We start from the raw sequence: 20,366 nt of genomic DNA on the forward strand, positions 1-20,366 counted from the left end.
GAGCTCCATTTTCTCTTTTCTTCTCTCTCTGCATCTTTGTTATATAAGGAAAAAGAAATAGACTGAAAAATAAGAGAGATGGGATATTTTCAAGAAGTCTTACTACAGTCAGACGTGGAGCTATGAATGATAAAAATTATTTCAAAACGTTGTTGAAAGTGGCTGTCTTGATGTTTTGTTTTTTTTTTTTCTGGGAGGGAGTGTGTTTGTGTATATGGGCATTCCATAAGTAATAGTTTCTATTTATTTGCATGGAAACTACAACAGATACAAAGAGAACTGTAACACTATTCGATAGAGCACATTTGCTGCTACAAAATGCTGTTTTTCAACATAGTCACCACCATTAGCTGTGCATTTTTGCCAGCAATGAACAGGAGCCTGCGTGTTGTAAAAGTCTGTCACCAGTGGTGATCAACCACTGTTGCTGTTGCTGCTCCTGAAATGCAACACCCATTACCTCACTGTGCTCACATCCACTGTTTGCTCTCCATAAACATTCAACAAGCATTGCTGAGTATCAATAAGTACAGTGTTCTCTGTGTGGAGGAATTCGGTGACACACCTCTGCTTCATATGCACTTCCATGTGTAAGACTGCCCCTCTGCTGCCATCTGTCTCACATGGCAACAACATGTAACAGAATACTGGAGGAAAAGCTCAACTTCTGCTATACCACCAACATCTGCCTCTGATATTGTGGGCTGGTAAAACAAAACAGGAGGCACTACTTTCAGAGCAGCTGTTGTATTTATATACACGGGTTCTGACTACAGTGAATTCAAAACATGATTTAATATTATAAACATCTTCCTTCTGAAACAGGAAGAATTTACAAGTAAAAAAAAATGATTCAGTGGGTTAAAAATGGCATTGTTCTATTTCACTCAGATTTTATCCCCTTCTAGCTTATTCTTCAGCTTTATCTTTATATCCATACAGAAAGAAGAAACATTATTTTATGCATAGTGCTTAATTTCATTTTTACATTTTAAGGAAATGACAATTCTATGAAGTAGTAGCACAGGTTTTGATTTTAGAGCAGTGAATATTGGAGTGCTTTTGTTTTTTTTTCTTGTTTCTTTGCCTTTGCTATTTGTTCCACATAGAAATGAAGTGAATGAATGGTAGAATGTCACTTATTTATTTACTTCAAGTTATTGCCTCTCTTACATCTTACTAGATTACATTTGCACTAACCAAAGACACTGTTTACACTTCTTTAACTTCAGTATTGACTAAAATAGCACTGAATCTCTTCCAGTGAGGGCAGATTTAGATACAAATCATTGTTCCAGCACCAAGATCATTAATCAGCCTCAGGCTAGATCCATTATGTGTATATTCAACATAGAAGAAATATTAATGGCTCCACAGAAGAAACGTTACCATCAGATTAGCTCTGACTCCCTACTGGAGCAGCAAATTACTCTGAAGTAATAATTATAATACATTACTAGAGGTTTAATTTTCAATAAGTGATGTCTGTTTAAGGAATAGCAATCTCACTATGGCTCAGAGAACAACAGATCATGCTATCAGCAAGAAGAAACCTACACGGAATTAAAAATAATAATAATAATAATGATTCATTACAGACTCCATATTGAAACAAAAACTCCCTAGAAATTTCCTAGCTAGAGTATTGTGGACAAAACTGCTTATGTTGTTTGCTATATGTTTACATTAATCAGAAGCAAGAAAACATCTTTGTACATGTAAATAAAACATGACTGTGCAAACTCTATCTTTTTTTTCAGCAGTCATCTTTGGAACAAGTTGATCACTTTGTTCTATGGTATATGTAATGAAAGAAGAAAGATATGTTCTACTTATTTAGTGAGCACAGCACATTGGTTTTGATGGAGTTACACCAATTTACGATACCTTAGGATGTGGACTTTTATGTATGAAATGATTTGGTTAGTCCATACAGAGCCACTACACACCACAACTGGGAGTTTTCTGTGAGCATCAACTACAGCTAAAAGCAGTTTTGTGGATTTTTTTTCTCCTACATCTCCATATTGATATTCATCAATTTTAAACTTTTCAAGTCAAAAAGAATATGCTAAAAATGATTCAGTCCTCATCATGGCATTGTGAGGAAGTAATATGAGCTTTTTACACCACATGATGTCTTTGAAGTACTCAGTGCAGCCCAGATTCACACTATTCTTTGAAATTATATACAATAAAATTTTGAAGAACTGGATATCTGATAATTGCTGTTCTGGCAGTGACCCAGTGCATTTGCTAGGCTTGTTTCTTTGTCAAATGTTGGGGAAGAGACTATTTTATGTGAAGGTGAAAACATTTAGCTACTAGATATTTAGTACTGTAACTTCAGTTACATGTTTTGTATTGTCTTGCCAATTTGGTCATTGATTCAGTCCCTTTAAACAGGGGAGGGGAAGGAAAAAAAGATGTTCTTGGGGATTTGGAATGCTGGTAACAGTATACATTGTGGAATCAAGTAAAATAACCTCAAATAGTAGTCATAGCCTGCATCTTTCCCTCAGAAATCAGAGATCAGAAATGGTGTTTCAGGTGTGTGTCCTCTTCTTCTAAAGAAAGCGTGGTAACTAGAGTCTGAATTGCTGCTCCAGCAATACCAGCTATCTGCTTCCCTGTACATAGAGATTGGTTAAAACTTCAAACGTTTTAAGACATCTTAGGCGGACCAACGTGAAAAAAACCAAGAATGTCTATTTGGATTTATATCACCCTACATCAGAATGAGAAAACTCAATAAACAAACAAACAAAACAAACAAACAACAAAACAAACAAACAAACAAAAACATGGATAGAGGGTAGCAGAAATTAAAGGATCCTTGTTTGATAACAGATAATTTATATTAATTTTGCCCGTTATATTCAGTCATAAACTTTTTCTGTAGACGGACTGGTTTTAGGATGCATTTGATTTATTTAATCATTTAGTTCAAAAAAGAATAGTCTTCTTGGTTCCACTGAAACTGAATTTTCTGGGATACAAATAAGGCCAACAAACGACAAATTCTCTTTGTGGGTTGTTAAACTTCCAGACTAAGCCGTGAATTGGGAAAGACAGAATTATTCTTTGGACAGTTTATGCTCAGATTAATTCTTACACAGTAGCCCTGTTACTTTAGAAGAAACCTTTCTGCTTTAAAATGTTTCTGTGAAATACTGGTCTGGAGATTTTGGCATAAATTAAAACTACGTTCATTTTTCCATTTGTCATATATTCCCAAATGGAGGTTCTATGAAGTGCTAAAATATTAGAAAAATCAAACCATTCAATGATCCAAAAAGAGATGAACAACCCTGGAAGATATTTTTTTAAAATCTGGTATCAATGTACATCAATGTAGTAATATGACATATTCCTGCACCTATTTCTTTCAGTATGAATTTATCACTGCTGATATTGTATATAGATATGAGTTTGATATTCAGATAAAAATAAATGTGTTACAGCTTCATTTTCATTTGATTAGAAAGAGAACAGCAAATTAAAATAACCTTTACGTCTCCTGCAATAGTTTTCTGACCTATGGATAACTACAAAATTCAGAGTACCATACATATGCATTTCAAATACTTGTCCAGAGAAGTCTATTTAACTTCTTGTAAGACTAACTATATTTTAAGAAAAGAAGATAAACACGTACAATCACAGAAGTGCATATTATTGTATACATAGAAAAAGGTAGCTTTGTTTCAGAAGTATGTTATATATACCATATATTTTTAGGAAATCCAGTGTTAGTTATAGCTTAGTGTGAAACAAGGAATTCTTGAAAATGCATAAACTGCAAAGTATTTCATTCCCTAACTCACTTCTTGAAAGCCATGTTTTATTTCTTCTAATAATATTCTTTATCCACCTGAACTGTGTTGATTGAACTTACATACTGCTTATACAAGCAGCTATTTTGTTGAATTCATGCAGGTAATAATTTTCATGAACAGTGATCCCAGATGCTTGAGAATACATGGACATTGTATCTTCTTTATTGAGTAACCTGCAGCTAGTATAGAGTGAATGTCTATAGTGTGAGAGGAATATACTGCAAAATAGAGTATGGGAAACTTTTGGCAGTCTATGACCCTTATAATATATAAAGAAGTATTTTGAAATGTGCATATTTTTAAATGTCTTTCCTCTTTTCTCCTGTCCCTAACTTTACTAATAACAAAAGAAAAAGAGGGAGAAAAAAGAAGTGATCCTCTCTCCTGTCCTGTTCCAAGACAAGAAAAAACATTTATTTTGGTATCGGTGTTGTTCTGTAGACTTCCACTGTATTTGAGCTAATGTATTTTTCTGTGAAAAAAAAAAAAGAAAGAAGAAAACGATTTTTTATGATCTCCAAACTGTAATATATGCTAATGTTGAATGTCATATTTCTATCAGAAATAGAATTTGTTTTCAGAAATGTACATACAGGTCAGTGCAGGGAGCAGCAGAAAGATAAAAATAATCAATTACAACTTAGAGGACCTGAAGCCTTGGATTCAAGAGCTACTGATCCCATCTCAGGGTATCTGCATCAGAGTTACCACCTCAATGAACTGTCCAGGAGACTACAAACTGAATTTGATAGTTTACTACACACCTGCCCTGATTTAAAACACACTGGCAAAACTGAGTAGGAAAACTGTCAGGTTCACTTTTTATTCTCTCCACAAGGTGAAGGCAGAGCATTCTGGTTCCCTCAGTGTGGTAGCATAATCTAAAAGATATTTCAGGGTATATAGAACACTAAACTGCTCTTTACTTCAATATGTGGATTGTCCTGATCCCTCTCACTCCTGCAAATGGGAGATTAGCTGTCAGCCTGAGCAATATGCAGTCACATCAACAAGTTTTGCAGTTTTTCACATTTCATCTCCAGACCCCATAAAAATATCTTCTGTAGGATTCTGTTGTAATTCTCTGTATAAATCCAATTCAGTACTAATTTTTGTTTTGCTAGAAAAGGAATACATCCCATCATTTTTAGATGGGCACTGCTGAAGGTGAAATTGCAAAAATAATCTCCATAGTTTCATGTTCTAACAGAGTTATTTAGTCCTGCTTACAGTTCACTGGTAAAGATACAAAATACAATATGGCTTACCAAAATTGAGAATAAAGCACAGATATCTTCATTCACGAACCAGTGGTTTATTTTCCATCTACTGAAAACTAGTGGTGGACTGCAATTTTAATATTCTTATTATGTTTTGACTTAAAAATAGTGAGGATGATTTTCAAATTTGCAGTATGATTTTTTTTTCTTCTAGAAATACCCATTTTCTAAAGAGCAACCCTTATATATATATATATCTTTTTATATATATATAAAGATATATGTAGTAAACCTTTAGACAGCTCTCATGAAGTCTGTTTATGGAACAGGCATAGACATGAATATAGATCAGAAAATAACAAAAGATCTGATTTTATGGAACTGAGTACCCCCAGTTCCATGCTTAGGAACTGTAATTTCATACTTCTCAATTGTTCTACATTAATGTTACAAGCACAGTGTTTCAAAAGAGATTGAGAAAGCACTTCAGAACAGAAGAAATATTCAAAGAATTCAAAATTAGCATTAAAAACTTTCAGAAATATTCAGAGCAAAAAAGTTTCAAGATGTTTGACACTATTAAAAATGAAAGAGTTCCTACATGCATTGATTTATTAAACTTTTAGATGGGGGGGGTTTCAATGATTTCTTACATTTTTAAGTCCTTAGATTAAGACTGCATTCTCTGTCCTTCGGTGACAACCATCATTTTGAGCCATTTCAGCTTTTTTTTTAATTTTTTATTTTTTATTATTATTATTATTTTAATCCTTTAGAAATACACCAAAGACACTGATTGCTTTTCAGAAGAATGACACAAAAACAGACTTGCTACCTGATCAGTTCCAACCAGTGGGAATTGTTATTCATTTCATCATTTTCACCAATGAATGGGGAAAACAAGCCCTTGTGAGCCCCAAGGGAGATGTAGGCATGGATTTAGCCCACTGAGATGTTTTTCTAGAATTGCCTTTTTCTATTCAGACTGCACTAGGACCTGCAATGATTATAGTCCTATATAAGGCTTCTTAATTAAGATCTCATTCAGTGCCTTATGCAGTGCTGACCACGTTGTTTGTGCTTCATAAAAAGCAAAAAAGAAAAGAGAAAAAGCAAAACCATTGGTAGTTGACACTGCAGGTGTGCCTTCTATTTCACAAGCCTCAAACATGTTGTGATCTTCCACTTCAAGTCAAGATCTGGCTGCAGTGCTCCTGCCCTCACTCATAGCTCCACTTTCCCGATGCCAGTGCTCACTAGCAAGAAAATTACTTTTTCAGGAAATTGAATCTTCTCCTCCACCCCCATTCCCCTCTCAAAAGCAAACAAAACTGACAGAAAGATTTTAATATTTTTTTATACTGTCAGCACACTGCAGATTTAGCCTTATATTTCATGAATGGAATAATAAGTGTATTCTATACAATCTTTTTGTCCGTTTTTTTCTTGATTTACAGTAGATGATTAATGGATGTTTTCTTTAACTTATCGCTGATCACAAAAACTGAACAATTCAGGACCATCCAGCCCAGGCTGGATGGGGCTTTGAGCAACCTGATCTAGAGGGAGGTATCCCTGCCTATAGCAGGGAGGGCTGGAACTAGATGATCTTCAAGATTCCTTCCAACCCTAACCATTTTAGGATTCTATAATTCTACAATTTGGTGTGGGATTCAGTCACCCAAGTATGGATTTAGCATGTTAGCTTGACTGCTGTCAGGAGCTTATCTGTAATATGCTCTGTAGTCCCGAACCATGGCTTAAACTTCAAACCTCCAAATCTGTCAAAGTTATGAAATCCTTCCTTGATCTATCGCTGTCGGTAGCCAGCAGGATTCCTGCCTTTCAAGCTGGGTGAGTTATTCTGTCAATCAGTCTATAGAAATGTGCCTGTAAATGTGAATATTCCTCTCTGAAGGTGCTCTAAGGTCGAAACCTTTCTCTAAACCTTGCACCTGTAAAGCCAAAAGAAATACTTGAAAAGTCTTTTTTTTTTTTTTTTTCCCCACTGTTTAGCTAGTATCCCCTTGTGTTTTGGCAGATGTAGAGCATTTCTCCAGTAATGGCACACTCAGTGGTGAATTTTCAATCCATTACATGCCATGATCCATGCCCAAGTCTTTCCTGAATCTACTCCTGAGTAAAGCTTCCATTTTAGAGCTCTAAGAGGCTTTCTTCAGGAAAAGAAGCTGTCTGAGGATGGTTCTTTCTTTCTTAGTAAATAGATGATATGGTTGAAAGTATCTTTTTAACACCATTTTGAAATCATATTTTTCAGTGATTTTGCTACCTCCAACACATTTTCTTAGAAAACACTACTGAAATCAAGTAAGGTGTAAAATATTAAATAAATAAGAGGGATACATTTATCATAAAATAATTGTAGAATCACATCAGAGGCAGTGAAAAAAAACTAACAAACCAATTCTATTTACCATTTTTACATTGCAGTTTACTTGCAAACGTTGTGAGGATTTGCTTTCTTTGAATACGGCAATTTTTTTATACATTAATATGCTTAGAAAATGCAACAAGAAATTAGAAACTTAATATATTTCTGTTGTTGTTAAAGGAAAAGAAGGTAAGTGCTGGAAGTAAGGAGTTACCATATTAATAATACTTCCTTCCCCTCCCTTCCCCTTCCTTCCCTTCCACTCTCCTCCTTTCCTTCTTCTGAAAGGTGAAGATAAAATAAAGGATTGGGTCAATATCAGAACAAGAACAACAACAAAATGTTCACACACAAGGGTTTGCATGTAATGAGGAAAGTATTTAGGGGTGTGTGTGTTACTTTCTTAATGGAAATGGATTAAGAATTTATTAACAGGTAGTTCTAACTACATATGAAAAGAATACTATATTTGTCCTTGGTTTGACTATAGATATTGTTCGACTGTATGAAAAAAAGTCAAGATGCATATCTACTTTTTGAAGTGACCATCTGAATAACATGAGTTAATTAACATTGCTGCTACAGGAAAATAGACTGTCTTGTCCCACACAGTGGGGGCTTTGAGGGAAGTGAATCTGTCTCCTTAGTCACGCCCCCCTCGTCAGCAGGCATTGCTATCACAATGGAGTCATCCAGAAGTCAAAGGAATAACACAAATCAATTTGTTGAGAGTTTTCTAATAACTACTAATACTCCACTTGAAGGTAAAATTGGCTAATTTGCTAATTATAATTAATAACCATTACAGGTAAGAGTAGTTTAGTGCAGGAGTTATTTCTACATTAGAAGTTCTAAGACAGTGGCTTAGGTAACTCGAGCCTTCTTGTAACTAGAATTCATATAGACAACATCAGTGAAAACAAAGGCAAATAGTTGTGCTACCAGAGACAACTCTGAGTGAAATTCTTTCTTGGACACCTCATTTTTTTCTCTCTTTTTACTGAAAATGAGATGAAAAAAAGTACAATGGAAATGTGTCACTGTGGAAACTAATGAATTAAGGCACCTGATGTGCTGTGTCAGTGAGGAGTAACTGCTTCTCATCTGCTCTGTTAGCCAGCAGAGTGGGAAGCAGTTGTAGGTAATGGAAGAGGTAATACCTCTGTAGAAGGGGCAGGTGGGTTAGAGGAGGTTTTGAGGTTGCGGAGGAGAGCTTTCTGGACTTTTCTGAGTTTTCTTTTGTTCTTCTGGGTGCTTGTTGAAAGAGTCAAGAAGATGAGAATAGGCTCTATAGCTGTTTCTAAAGCTTCTTGTCTTGTGTAGTGAGAGCAGTTGGACTGGTAGTAGAAAGTCTGGGGTCAATTGGTGTTTGTGATTTTAGTGTGAAGGTATTCAACAGAGAGCTGTTTCAAAGCTTCCAAAAAAACTGTTACTGAATGGCTTGAATGTCACAGTCTTTGTCTGGCAGATTTGCTGGAGAACTTAATAAGGATTGCTCTTGAGAGTTTGATTTTTCTAAGCTTCTGATTGAAGGCTATGAGAGAAAAAGGACTCAAAAACCTGTCTGTAACTCATTTAAGGTGGCTGTGAGTTAGGTTTATGGCTTAAACTCTTTTGAGATGTTTTCCTACTAACAACAGTTCTTTTTTTTTTTTTTATTTGCTTTTATCTCTTGTAGGGAAAGAAGTAAAAATTCTGTGTGTGGGCCTTAGATCATTATTGTACCTCTCACTTGTTTTTAAGTACATTGTTCTAGTGACTCCTTATTCTCCCTTAACGTTTTCAGGATTGAATAATGCAGCTCTTGACTTGAGATCTGTTTAGTCTTATTTCTGAAATATCAATTTTACACCACCTATCAATCTTAAAAGCTACTACACTTAAAAGCTACTACACTTTTAGTGAAGTGCATAAGCAATTGCTTGATTTTTTTTTTTATTTTTTTTTTCTTGAACACACACAGTTATTAAAAACAACCAAAAAGTATCTTTTAATGCTTATGGAAAACCTTGGGCTTTAATTCAAGAGTTCTAGAAATCAAGAGATAGTGAGGAGCCTACATGTGATTCTCTGTATTAGGGAATGATAATTCAACCAAATTTTTAAATATGTTGTTCAGGTCTTCTGGCTTTAAAAGTAAATGTGCCTATGTATCTTGATAGTAAATGTGTTTGTTTTGTTTGTTTTTAAATTAAAAATGTATTAGATGGTGCTTTTTATTAATTATATAGGGGGAAAAGAAAATGTTCCCTTGTGCCTGACTAGATCTCCATGAATAGTTTCTTGCAAATGCTATGTGTTGATTCATTTTCTTGGGCTTTTTTTGCTTAATTTTGGAAAACACTTTTATGTCAGCTTAGTGCATATTTAGGATTAGTGCAGTTTCAGATGTTTCTGAAAATCTAGTCTTCCATTGTATGTATAGTTTTAGATTTCACGATATAAAACTAGTGTTTTGACACTGCGAAGTGCTGGCTTAGATGTGTATTGGAAGTACCTCTAAGTTATTTTTCCTTTCTTTCCTCTGTTATGCTTTGAGTGGCTGCAAGCACATCTCAGAAAGAGAAAACATTTTGAAATCCTTGTTTTCATGTTTTTCTTATTTGAATGAGAAAAATATTCTAAATAATGAAGATGGTGACAATATAGCTATGACATCTTGAACCTTTTATATTGAATTTCAATTGATGAAAATGCATCCAAGTTTGAATTTCTCCCTTTCTGGTTGCTTCTCTGTTGTTTCCATATCACAGTATTTATACTTGCCTATTCAGTTTACGCTAGCACATATTGAAGCTTTTTTTTTTTTTTTTCCCATGCATATGCTATATATTGTAGACTATCTGCTAGAATTTCATCTTAAGTCAAAGCTTAGTGCTTAAGTCTAATTTGTTCAGAAACGTTGATGTTAGTAAAATGATTTTGCTTTGGTATCTTGAGTATTTCTTGGCTTAGTAATGTTTTTTTAATCAATAATTGTTTTATGTTGTAGTTATGAATAAAGCATAGTCCAGTTGCTGTTGGTGGCTATGTAACCAAATTAGTTCAATCTGGAATGCTATTGGAAGAGGACAAGCCTTCTCACAGATGTTTTAAATGTCATTAATTAACAGCTTAATTCTGCAGGGTATTAATCTCTGCTCACATGAGTCTTTTATTTAACTGGATTTTTTTTCCAGCTGCAGACCAGAATTTATAAGATAAGCGTGGTCTAAAAGATGTAATATATCATAAATATCTGCAGAAAGCAAAATTAATTGACTGCTGGAAAATGTCTAGACTCCAATGCTTTGAGAAACCTTAAGTCATATAGCAATTTCAATCATAATTGGCAATTGGCTGAAAGATTGGGGGTGCAGGTAATGTTTTCTTCTGTCATCCCAGTAGCAGAGAACAATATTGAAAGGAGCAGGCAGACCCAACTAGTCAGTGTTTGGCTCTGAGGCTGGTGCCTCTGGCTGATTTTTAGGTTACTCGATCATAAAGTGATCTATGTAACATCAGCATCTCTTGACGCCTGATGGAATGTACCTTTCTCAGAGTGAGGAAAAAGTCTTGCACAGGAGTTAGCAGGGCAGATGGATATGCTTTAAACTGGATATGAAGGGAAAGTAGGGGGGTGAAAAACAGGTTTGCCTGTGATAAGCTACAGGATGGCATTCTAAAACTTGAGAGGCTATTATGATAGTGAGATCTTTCAGTCTGCTCCATAAGATGCTGGGCATACAAGAGTACATTTGAAACACTTCTATGCCTGTCCTTGAAGCATGAGAAAAACAAAAGGATCCATAAAATTTGGCTTGATCTTCGAGCTACGGTGATGTTGGCATAAGTGAAACCTGGCGGGAAGAGTCCTGTGACTTGTGTCACGATGTGTGGTTCTGGGCCACCACAGGGATAGGTTGGGCAGATGAGGCAGAGAGTAGCTGTGTGTATGAGGAAGAATTTGGGGAGCATGCAGCTGGCAACGGTGATGACATAGTTGAGAGCCTTTGGGATAAACAATGTAGGGACAAACAAATGAAGTATATGTCATTGTGGGAGTCTATTATAGGCCACCAACCTAGGATGACAATATTAGTGTTTGTTGTTGTTGTTTGTTTGTTTTTTTTTAAGGAACTGAGAGAGAGCTCTAGATTGGCAAGTTGAAGTTGTTATAAGGATGGCCAGATATTAACTAGGAATATCGTACGTCTGATATAAACAGGTGGTCACTGGAAGTGAGGTTGGGTGACATGGGAAAACTTATACAGTTACAGTTTGCTGCTGTAGGGGGAAAAAAAACAATGCAACCACAACTCAGAATTGGAGCTCAACCATATTGTGGACAATAAAAAGAGTTGTAAGTATGCAAAAGAAAGACCAGGGATAACGTTAGTTCATATCTTGATGAGAATGGTCATATCACAACTAGGGATGCAGAGAATGCCTATTCCTTTGTTTTTGATGCTTAAGATAGGCTGTAAGTAACCTTATTTTATTAGGTATCTTAAGTTTTCATCCTTTAAAAACAAAACAGTGAAACAGCATAATAGCAAAACTGTATGTAAAAGGAGATGCTCCAGGGAGTAAGTACAAGGTTTTTTTCTTACGTGGAACCTAGAAATGTAGCTTTGATTAGGTGCCAAGACACTCCCAAATGTTTCCCAGACGCCAGGGGAAGCAGAGAGATGTATGTGAATCATTAATTAATCTGGCCATCTAGCTGGCAAACTTACATTTGAGACGGCATCCATCTATCTTCATTATCTCTGAGCTTTGTGACATTTCCTGGTGATTGACTTTTATGCTCAAGACTTGGCCATTTCAAAAGGATAGCCATTAAAAGGTTTTCCTGAGCCTGTGGTAATACAATTCCAATGCATGCTCCAACATTAATCTACTGCAGTTTCAGACCATGCAGGTTTTTTTGCAGGCTTCTCTGAGCTAAAATACACATTTTGGCTTTTATTTCTAATAATTCAGGTACTTAATTTTTTTTTTTTTTTGCCATCATTCTATAATATGCCTTAGAGAGATGTATATGCTTTTATGTTTGTGTTTCTTAGGGTTATCTAATGATTCTTACTGAATATGCTGCACAGAAACACAAGAAAAAAATCCCATATTTCACCCACAATTGAGTTCCTTGGGATAATTTTGATGCATGGCTTGCTATGATAGAATTGTAACACTTCTAAAATAAGAAAGATTAAATCCTGCTGATGCTTGTACATTTTTGAGTTAGATCAGCTGCACTCTTAACTGCTGTTGTCCTGCGTGATATTGCATAATCAGAACATGGTGCTGCTACAGCTATAGTTATTCATGGATGTTGCAGGATGGCTGCATTCAGTGCTCTGTATTCTCACTGTAGACATACTTGGTTTGTGTTCTGCACCAAGCACTTGAATCTTCCTTCTATTTAGTGTGAGTTTTATCTGATTGCATATTCAAAGTGGTAAGCACTGCACTCAACACAAAAAATTTATAGAGGCTTGCTTGTATTATCATGAATATCAGCAACTTCAAGTGGAATTTCAAGGGCAACTGGTGTTGTCTACCTGGACTTGTGCAAGGCATTTGACATGGTCCCAGACCACATCTCTAACTTGGAGAACAAGAATCAAAACATTGGTCTGCGATTAACACTGCTCTGACTGAAACCAGGGCAAGGATCGATCTAGCAATGGCTGTGTCGTGTATTAACTTACCAGAGACCACAAATTTTCTGTACGCAGATGATGCAACAGTGATCAGAGGTTAATGACAGGGATTGTCCTTGCATCTGTCAAAATGGGATTCCCAGCATAAGTGTAGAAAGGGTCATCTGACCATTTAGCTTCTCAGATTGGTGCTATGAAGTGAGGGTTTTGATGTTGAGAGCAAGGAATACACTTCATTCTCCTAATGCTTTTTTTCCTCCCAGAGAATAACTTAGCAATTGAAAATTTAAGCAGTATTATCATATGGAAGTGGATGTGAAAGAGACAACTGCATTCAACTTTCTGAACAGTAAATGGGAGACTGAAAGCATGCTCTAAGTATAATCAAGATTGTATAGTTAAAGCGGGTTTACTCAGTGGCCTACCTTTTGGGAAATAAGCTAATGTTCACATCTCTTTAACCAAGAAGTCTTTTAAAGAGTTTTCAGGCAGAAAATTTTTCTATTCTGAAGTATTTGTACTGTAAAATGTTCTATTCATTGTTGTCTAACTTGAGGTAGCTACTTGGTTGATTACATCAGCTTTTAGGTTGAGTTAAAACCTAGTTTTTCCTCACTCCTGCAAGTATAAGAAATAAGTTAATGTTTACCACTGAAGTTCATTATTCAAACTCTTCATTATTGATAGCAGCAGAGAAGGATAATCAGATTTTTCAATGACTTTGGTATGAGGAAAGATTAAATAACCATATCTTCACCTTGAGAAGGAGACAAATGTGTTATTGACCTATAATTTCATGAATGATAGTTCATTAATCACTTCATATTTGTCTCACAACATGAGAATGAAACATACCTACAATAATCAAACAGCAAGTATAAAATAAAGTACCTGTCACGCGAAACGCAATTGGACTGTGATCTTCCTGCCGGCAAACATCTTGGAATAGCAAAGCATAGCTGCAGAGAATGATTAGACCAATTAATAAAGTAGCTCCTCAAGAGCTAGTGAATACCAAGATGAATGCACTCCCTCCAGTTGTAAAGGTCTAACAACTGCAAATTAACATAGCTTGTGAAGGGGTGTTTCTAAGACACAGGTTTATTCAGCATGTATGATGTATCTGCTTGGTTCTTCAGGCCATATGGATCTGACCAAGTAAAGAAAGCAAAAATTCCTTTTGAGAATTCAGAAGTTTAAGAAGCAAATCTACTGCAGAAGACTCTGAGAAGAAAGAAGAAGTAAGAGAGAGGACTGTGTTAGAGGTTCACAAACACACTAAAAAACAACCTGCCACCTCTGAACTAAGAAGTCAGCCAAAAGCATCCAGGAAACCAGTACAGTCTGCCAGGATGTGCAAGCACGCAAGGATAAGTAGGTCTGTGAATATTTGGGAAATTGTGACTAACTGCAGGGAACTGATAATTAAGACTTCATACCATATTCTTTCTATTGTGGAATTGAATTTTTAATCTGTGTTCTAATTGTTGTGTACTAATCTGTGTACTAATTGTTGAGCTGTTTTTTAATATCTTAATTCACTTTCTAGATTTTTTTGGATATATAGCTTTGTCTCCTTTCCAGCATGGGTTATTTTAGTGTTTTAGCTTTCCTGAGGACTTACGATGAAAGACAAAAGCCAGGATGATTCTGTTGTGTCTTATAGAGCTAGTCCTTCTTTGGAGCTAGATATTCCAGCTCTGTTCTTCCATTGTTTTTCCGTCATTTGCTTGCCCTGTGCCTCCATTCACCTCAGACCTTCTTCCTTCAATAAGATAATTTAAGTTATAAAGAAAAATGAGATGAGACTTAAAATATCAGAAGCTTAGAGAGGGCAAACCAAAGGGAGAAGCAGGGTTTCCCTAGCAGTACCTTGTGATCCCAAAGGCATTCAGAGTGGGTGTTGTTCCTGGAACCTAAGAAGGGGAAGAGGCTGCTTTCCACCTTCCTCTTGGTTATGCTCTCTGTATCTGTCTGGCAGGAACCAGGGGAGGGTTTGATAAGAACCTTTTATCACTTGGCAAGATCTTGAGGAGCAGCAGGTTGTGTTTTTTCAAAACAAATATTTTGCCTCTGCTAGACCAGGAGTAAGCTTTTAAATTGCACATTGTAAACAAATGCTTATTTCTGCCAGTGACTTTGTTTCCTCTGTTCTCCCACACTAACAGTGATGTACTTCAGCTTTATCTGAGATAGCTTTAAATTCAGTAACCAGATAAAACTAGCAATGGTAAATCGGTCTGCTGTCTTCAATATATGTGTTTCTCACTGGCCTCCAAAGTGACTCAAATAGCAATATAGGGAAGAGAAGAATTAGTTTGTGGTAACTCTGTCATTATGTGGTATAGTTGACATCAAGGTGGGGACTGATTAGCTTTAGTTCTTTGAGTACTTAGTTTCCATGTATTCCTAATAAACATCTTGCATCGTTAAGTTGTGGTGAGGGCGAAAGTGCCATGAAAAAGAAAATATTCTGTTTTGAAGGATTGAGGGTCTGGATGTTTCTAATTCTTTCTTTACTGGACGCATCTTGTATTAGGTAAGTTGTATTTTATCTGATATCAGCTTGCTTATGCTCACAAATGAGCATGAGATTGTGTCCTGGATTTGTCCCAGATTGCTGTCGTGTTCTATAATGAAAACAGCATGACGTGAGTGGGAAAAGTCATCCATTTGCTATCTGCTAACCTTTCCAAATGGTTGGCTGGATAGACCCATGAGATTTCATATTTAAAATATCTGTGGTAGTTTTGAAAAATAATTTCTAAACTTTATTTCCAATTGCATAATCAGGTTCTAAATCAAGGTATTTGCCCCTTGGAAAGCTATATAATACACAGCTGGTGATATAAAGCTAAATAATTAATATTCTTATGTGTAATTAAAAATAATCCTTTAGGAAAAATCTAATCACATTATTTTTTGAAAGTTGAAGTTAATTAAGCCCACCTTCATCTACTCCTTTGCCTGTGTGTGTGTGTGTGTGTGTGTGTGTGTGTGTGTGTGTGTGTGTGTGAAAAGAGAGACTCTACTGGGCTAGAGAAGTGAGATTTCTATCCTACCCCCCCTTAATGAAGCCATGCTGGCTTGAGCCCATCAAGTTATATTTATCCAACTGTTCTGCTATTCTATCTTTAATTAGATTCTCTATCAGTTTACTCCATAATGGGATGAATCTCACCAGGTTGTAAATTTTAAGTTCTTTCTTAGGAATGTTATTTTAAAATGCATTATTTTATGCATTACTCAACGGCAGCTTGATTATAAGGACATTCTGCTGATTTATTTTTCAATAATCTTTCCTGATGTTTGATACTGCAACTTTTTCTCAGATTTTTCATAGTATTACCAACCCTTAACTCCTTTTCCTGTAGGACAAAATACTGTGTGATATTATTACAGATTTTTAACTTGTGTTTTGGAGGCTGCTGTATATGTCTGTAAGTGATACTCAAGTGTTCTTGTACACTGGTCTGATCTTCACGTTGATAGGGTTGGTTTTCTGCTGTAGAAGCACTGTGAGTCTGCACTCCGGAGAAATAGTTGAAAATAACCACCGTCAGCAATTTTTTTCCTTTATAGATAATTGTGCACTTACAGGATGTGTTCATTTGGAAAACTAAATGTGATGTGAATACAGTCCGATAACGATGAAATGGTGGGTAATTAGGTGCATAGCCAAAATATTAACATCTTGGTACAAAAACATCAGTGTAAATGATCTGATTTACTTAACCACTTCAGTCATATATAGCTTCATTTATGTGTGTATAGCAGGAAAAATTATTTCAGGACTTGTACATTAACTGGATGACTTGCTACTCCTGTATACTGACCAGCACTCTTGAATTTTAGGATTTTTGTTTGTTCTCAGGGCATGATACTAAATGAGAGTATTTTGTACTACAATTCTGGTGGAAAATAAGTGGTTTGTTTATTTTGGGAAGGGGTAGGGGGGAATAATAACCCTCTATTAGCAGCTGCTGGCAGCACTGTGCCTTCCCCAGGCTCTCCATGAAGTGTCCACACTTGGCTGCTGGGCCCAGCCGTGCCCTGTGCTGGGTACACTGTAATCGATCGTGTCCAGTATGGAGCAGTCCTGGCCTTGCCTCACACAGCATCGCACCTTATACACACACCAGTTTGTTGTTCCTTTTCTCATGTGCTCTGTAAACTGGAAATTATCTTAATTTGTTAGTAAGGAAAATAGTATTTCTTTCCTTCACAGGTTTGGTTTTCTCCATGTTAGGATGGAGACCTCTTACTTCAGTGAGGAGGAAAGCAGCCAAACTCTTTGCCTGCATTGCTACATTTTGACACCACTTTCGTTGTTTGAAAGCAGCTAACACATGGGATTTGGTTTGCTCTGCCTAACTGCTACCCCTTCCCAGTTTTATTTTTTTTAAGCCTTGGTTTTTTTACTTTGGTCAGGTTTTTTGACTTGTTGATCTGTTTTAAAAACAACTCGCGTTGCAATTATGCAGCTTTAATTTCAAGGTCTCTTAAATGAAAACAGTATTTTTTTACTCAGTAGGTGATAAAGCTCTCTTCCTTTCTCGTGAAAGCTTTTGAGAACAAAAGAGTTTGTGTCAAATTGCAATTATAGAAGTAAAAAAACTAGATGTGGCCTAATGAGTAAATGAAGAGTTGATAACAGCGATCCCTTCTAAGAGGCTTTAATGAGGAAAATACTCTTTAATCATCAGATGATTATGGAAGAAGAGAAGTAATCTGTACCACTTTGGTGTCCTGGCAAGGTAATTTACTGTATTTTATCTTGCTGTGAAGCTGAACAGCCTCACTCCTTGCCCACACAGCAATCTGCAACATCTGGAGTCTGCTGCATACATTCGGCTTTTTTTTTTTTTTTTTTTTAAGTGCTCATCCCAAATGGAGAGTTGAATTGAATGGGGAGCGTGCTTTCTACTGCTGACATAGCAAAATGTGTGAGGGGCTGTGGATGTGGGTAGGGAAATGATTATTGTCAGGTAAGTTCTGCAAGCACTTTCCTTTTTCAGAGAATCTTCATACTTGTGTTTGAGAGCTGCCTTTTCTACCGAGCAGTGTACAACCTGCAATTGGTTGTCTTCTTCTTTTTTTTTTTTTTCCCTTTAAAAAATCCTGCTTTTTTTCTCTCAAGTCTGTTGCCAGAGTGTATGACCATCCCTTGAAAACTATGGGTTATGAGAGAGTAACTAAAATTATTTTCAAAAATGGAATTACTGTTGAATTCTGTCATGCTTGTGTGCTGATGAATGGAAGGAGTGGCATATCATGTCCACCAGAAAAGACTTACATGTGAAGCAGGCTATAGCTGAATATAGTATCCCAGATATGATCTGCAGCCTTTCCTTAATGGTTGTTTTATATTCTAACTGCAAAGTGTTTTCCCTTTTTATAAACTCCTGATCTCTGTAACCATGGTGGCACATCCATGAGTGATTGCTAGTACTGTTTGTTAAAAGCCCCCGAAGCATTCAGTAGGCAAGTGGATTCTTCTGCTTCCTGAGGATCTAGCTGCTTGTGATACCTTTGCACAGTGAAATATGTGGGATGTGAGCTTGTAATCTGTCCCTCATTGAAATCATAGGCCTATAACTTAACAACAAAGCATTGTTGTCAGAGATTACATGGCAACTGAAACTCACGTTTTCAGCTCACTTACAGAGTACCTCGAAGCATTTCATAGGTTCAATTTTTGCAGCTGCTCTTCCTACAGGCTTCCATTTCTGTTGCTTAAATGGTTGGCTTAGAGAACTGCATTCTTCCAGTGAAAGGTGTCAACTGTCAGCTCTTGGTAGCATGTGTTTTTGATGGTATTGGTTGAAATCCAGAAGTACAGTGACCACATGAGTCTGTATGTGGTCAACATCTTGCTCATTATGGATAGAACGAAAGGGAAAATAGACTTTTCTGGTCTCCTTCAGTATTTCTTACAGACCCTTTTCCACAGGGTTTGGGTAGAAGCTGCTTCAAGGACTGTTTCCAAGACTAGACTGCTGCTGAAATTAGTAAATTCTAAAACTTTTCTGGGACCACATCTAAGGACATGTATTCAGACCTGTGTGTATGTTGAGTCAAAAGAAGTGCTTTGCTTTGGCTGTGGTCAAAACTTGGAAGATGCAATGGGAAAAAAATGTCTAGTACTCTGGCTTTACTCCATTTATTAAGTGCCAAGGAGGTTCAGATATTACAAATAAATTCTTCCTTAGTTTTCAGGGAAAGGGTAGATATAACACTGAGAAACATGGTTTAGTGAGTATGAGTGGTGGGCTGATGGTTGGACTAGATGATCTTAGTGGTCTTCTCCAATCTTGATGATTCCGTAATTAAAAGTTTTACTATTATCACTTCTAGTACAAGATTTAGTGGATTTGTTCCAGCACACCTACCTTAAAATATGGAAAACAGAGCTCGGAATACATAAAGCTATGGATGCAAACACCTGGGATTTTTCTTCTTTTTTTTTTTCCCTTCTTTCTTTTTCTTTTTTGTTCTTCCTCGTGCTTTGATAAAAAGGAGAATGGTGGCCATGCGGAGTTTGTGTTGCAAAAGCTGTGTAATGAGATTACTACCGCATCACAGCGTGATTCCGTTGTGCTGCTACGTCCATGTCCCACTTTTCCAATAAATCAGAATAACCAGCTGACAATGCAAATAACGCAGCGTGCTGTCTGGGAATTATTTTGATTAGTTTGTAACTTGCAGAGGCTTCTCACACTCTTGAGCAATGAGTCCTTCTGTAGCTGTTACTTCTCCAGACACTGTCACAAGAGAGACTGAGATTGCAGTGGCTATAATTCTGGTTCAAAGGTGCTTCTATGAGCTTGTGCTCATTACCTTTCAGGGCTCTTGGCAGCAGGCTACAAATAGAAAAATATTTTTCCAATATTCTTTTGCTGAATAACTATAACAAGATCTTAAGATCCTTGTATAAAACTTTGGTTTTAAATCTTGCACAAAAACAAAACATTAACTAGTATAGAAGCACAGTCTGTACATGTCAGTAACCTATCTGTAACATGATCACCTTTGAGCCTTTGATAGAGGCAAAGGAAAGTCATAACCATTGTATTTATCTTTTCTTCACAGAAATCAGATACATTAACCTGTAGTAATATATTCTTTTAAATGGAATCATGACTGTAACAAATCATGACTTTTCAAGCTATTTATTCTCCAGCAAACAGCAGATCTGTTTGTACTCTGTGGTGTGATAAAAGTAAGACATCAATTCCAAACTAAAGCTTGAAATCATGCTTAAATTGTG

The sequence above is a fragment of the Meleagris gallopavo genome, chromosome 3, assembly GCF_905368555.1.
Source record: "Meleagris gallopavo chromosome 3, MGAL_WU_HG_1.1, whole genome shotgun sequence".
NCBI classification, from domain to species: Eukaryota; Metazoa; Chordata; class Aves; order Galliformes; family Phasianidae; genus Meleagris; species Meleagris gallopavo.